This window comes from Orycteropus afer, unplaced genomic scaffold (genome assembly GCF_000298275.1).
Source record: "Orycteropus afer afer isolate SDZICR_OR568_19922 unplaced genomic scaffold, OryAfe1.0 scaffold00371, whole genome shotgun sequence".
Classification (NCBI taxonomy): Eukaryota; Metazoa; Chordata; class Mammalia; order Tubulidentata; family Orycteropodidae; genus Orycteropus; species Orycteropus afer.
The window spans coordinates 2153430-2157109 of record NW_006921958.1 but is presented as its reverse complement, the minus strand read 5'-3'; the positions used below and the strand labels follow the sequence as shown (position 1 = coordinate 2157109).

The following is a 3680-nucleotide window of genomic DNA, read 5'->3' as shown; positions in this document are numbered from 1 at the left end:
TGAACTGCTGTTTGGAAAGTGAATTTGCTCTGTAAATCTTCACCCAAATCAAAATAAAATAATAATAATAATAATAAAAGAAAACCACACATGAACAAAATGACTATATTAACGAAGAGATAGAAATTATAGAAATAAGCCAAGCAGAAATACTGGAGCTGAAAAGTACAACTGAGCTAAGTGTTGTTGAACTGGTAGGGTTCAATAGTAGATTTAAGTAAGCAGAAGAGTCAATAAACTTGAAGACATGATCATTGAAATTATCATGTTTGCGAAGGAAAAAAAGGAACTAGAATTAAGAAAAGTGAACAGAGCCCACAGAGACCCATACAGTATTAGGAGAGTCGCAGGGAAAGAAAGAAAGGAGCAGAAAAGATACTCAAAGAAATAATGGTCTGAATTTTCACAAATTTGAAAAAAGATATGAATCTACACATCCAAGTATCTCGACAAACTCCAAGTAGGATAAACCCAAAAGATCCACACCAAGACACATTGAAAGGAAACTTTCAAAAATCAAAAATAGGGAATGTTGAAAGCAGAAAGAGAGAAGTGAACCATCACATACAAGAGAGCAACATATAAGATTAAGTGTCAATTTCTCCTCAGAAACGTGGAGGCCAGAAGAAAGTGGAGGACGTATTTCAAGTGCAGACAAAAAATTGTCAACCAAGAATTCTATATCCAGCAAAAGTATCCTTCAAAAAACATGAGGGCAACATGAATGGAGTTCGTTATCACTAGGCCTACACTACAAGAATGCTAAAGGGAGTCCTTCAGTTTGAAATGAAAGGACAAAGTAACTCAAAGCCATATGAAGAAATAAAGGTCTCCAGGAAACATAATTTTCTAGTTAGATTCAAAGGTCAGGCTTATTGTATTTTGTAATGTTATGTCCTACATGATTTAAAATTTAAAAGTCAAATGCATTTTAAAAATTATAAATTTATGTTATACAGCACACAATGTATAAAAAAATATAATGTGTGGCAACAATAACATAAAAGGGGGAAGGAATAGTCTAGGAACAGATTTTCTGTATGTTATTGAAATTAAGTTGCTTTCAATTTAAAGTAGGTTGTTATAAATTAGAATGTTAAATATAATCTGCATTATAACCACAAAGAAAACAATGAAATATATATACATAAAAGGAAGCTAGAAGAGAATAAAAAAATCAAATAAACACAAAAGAAAGCCATATTGGAGGAAATGAGTGACCAAAAAAACTGTAAAACACAAAAAAAAAAACCAAATATAAAAATGGCAGAAGTAAGTCCTTCCTTATCAGTATTATTTTGAATATAAAAGGATGAAACCTTGCTGTCTGCCACATCTACCGTGAGAATTAAGACCATTCTAAACAACCAGACTGTTGACATTCCAGAAAATGTCAACATCACTCTGAAGGGATGCAGAGTCATTGTGAAGAGACCCAGAGGATCCTTGCGAGGAAACTCAATCACAACCTTGTAGAACTCAGGCTCCTTGGAAAGAAAATGAAGAGGCTTCACATTAACAAATGGTGGGAAAATAGAAAGGAACTGGCTATAGTTCACACCGTCTGTAGTCATGTACAGAACATGATCTAGGGCATTACCCTGGGCTTTCATTACCAGATAAGGTCTGTGTATGCTCACTTCCCCATCAATGTTGTTATTCAGGAGAGTGGGTCTCTTGTTGAAATCTGAAACTTCTTAGGTGAAAAATAAATCCATTGTGTTTGGATGAGGCCAGGTGTTGCTTGTTCAGGATCTCAAGCCCAGAAAGATGAATTAATTCTTGAAGGAAACAACATTGAACTTGTATCAAATTCAGCTGCTTTAATTCAGCAAGCTATGACAGTTACAAACAAGGATATCCAAAATATTTTGGATGTTATCTATGTCTATTCAACAGATGACTAAGATCTAAGAGTTGTTCAGCTATGGAAATGAGGCTGGATGATTCCTAAGATCTATGGGTGATATTTTAAGGTGCAATAAAATTTATTATTCAAATAGATTTTTTTAAAAAGATATAGTTTCCAATCAAAAGGCAGGAGTGGCAGGATGAATTTTAAAAAGAAAGAAAAAGATCCTTCTATATAGTATCTAGGAGCTCTGGTAGCATAGTGCCTAAGGCACTTGACTGCTAACCAGAAGGCTAGTGGTTCAAACCCACCAGCCACTCCTCGGAAGGAAAGTTGGGCAATCCTACTTCCGTAGTGATACTGCCTCGGAAACCCAAGGAGGGGTCGCTATGAGTCGGGGCCGACTCAACGGCATAACAACAACAACAATATAGTATCTACAAGAAACCCACTGTAGATCCAAAGATACAAATAGATTGAAAGTGAAAGGGCAAGAGAAAAAAATATGTCATACAAATAATCAGCAAAAGAGAGCTGGGGTAGCTATAGCAGAAAATTGACTTTAAGTCAAAAACTCACAAAAGACAAAGGACATTATATAACGGTAAAAGGGTCAACCCATCAAGAAGATGTAACAGTTATAAATATATGTGCCTAATCTACAAAGCCCCAGAACATAGGACACAAACATTGGCAGATACGAAGGAAGAAATGGATAGTTCTCTGATAATAGTTGGGGATTTCAATACCTCACTTGTAATATTGGATAGAACATCTAGACAGATGAATAAAGATATAGAGAACTTGAACACTATGAAACAAGTAAACCTAGCAGATATATACAGAACGTGCCACCCAAAAACAGCAGGATAAACGTTCTTCTCCAGTGCACACAGGTCATCATCCAGGATAGACCATACATTAGGTCACAAAACAAGTATCCATCCATTTTAAAAGACTGAAGTCATACAAACTATCTTCCCTAACCACAATGTAGAGAAAGTATAAATCAATAACAGAAGAAAAATGGAAAATTCACAAGCATGACATTAAACACAACTAATGTTTAAGCAACTAATGGGTCAAAGAAGAAATCACAAGGGAAATGAGAATATACTTAGAAATAAATGAAAATGAAAGCATAGCATTCCAAAACTAAGGGGAGGCAGCAAAAGCAGTACTCATAGGACAATTTATAGCTAAAAAATGCCTACATTTAAAAAGAAGGATGATCTCAAGTTGATAAACTACCTTTACACTTTAAAGAATTAGAAAAAGAAGAGCAAACTAAACCCAAAGCAAGCCAAAGGAAGAAAATAAAATGAGAACAAAAAAAGATAAATGAAATAGAGAATAAAAAGACAATAGAAAATGAAACTAAAAACTGGTTCTTTGCAAAGATCAATAAAATGAGTAAACTGACAAAGAAAAAAAAGAGAGACAGAAGGCAAAACTAAAATTGGAAATGAATGTGGGTACATTATCACTGACCATTCAGAAAGAAAAAAGATGACAAGAAAATATTGTGAACAAGTTGCTGCCAACAAATTAGATAATCTACATGAAATGAATAAACTCCTAAAAACACATAAATTGACTCAAGAAGAAGTAGAAAATCTCAACATACCTATAACAACTGAAGAGGCTGAATCAGCAATCAAAAGCCTGCCAACAAGGAATAGTCCAAGACAGCTTCACTGGTGAATTCTACCAAACATTTAAAGAAGAATTAATACCAATCCTTCTCAACCTCTTGTAATATACCACATCAGTTACCATATGATCATCTCAATTGATGTAGAAATTGCATTTGACAAAATCCAACATC

General features: G+C 34.3%; 1 pseudogene; it reads left to right on the top strand.

Annotated features, from left to right (window-relative positions):
• LOC122151278 overlaps positions 1–1907 on the top strand; it is a 7968-nt pseudogene extending 6061 nt beyond the window's left edge.
• Positions 1908–3680: the final 1773 nt, after the last annotated feature.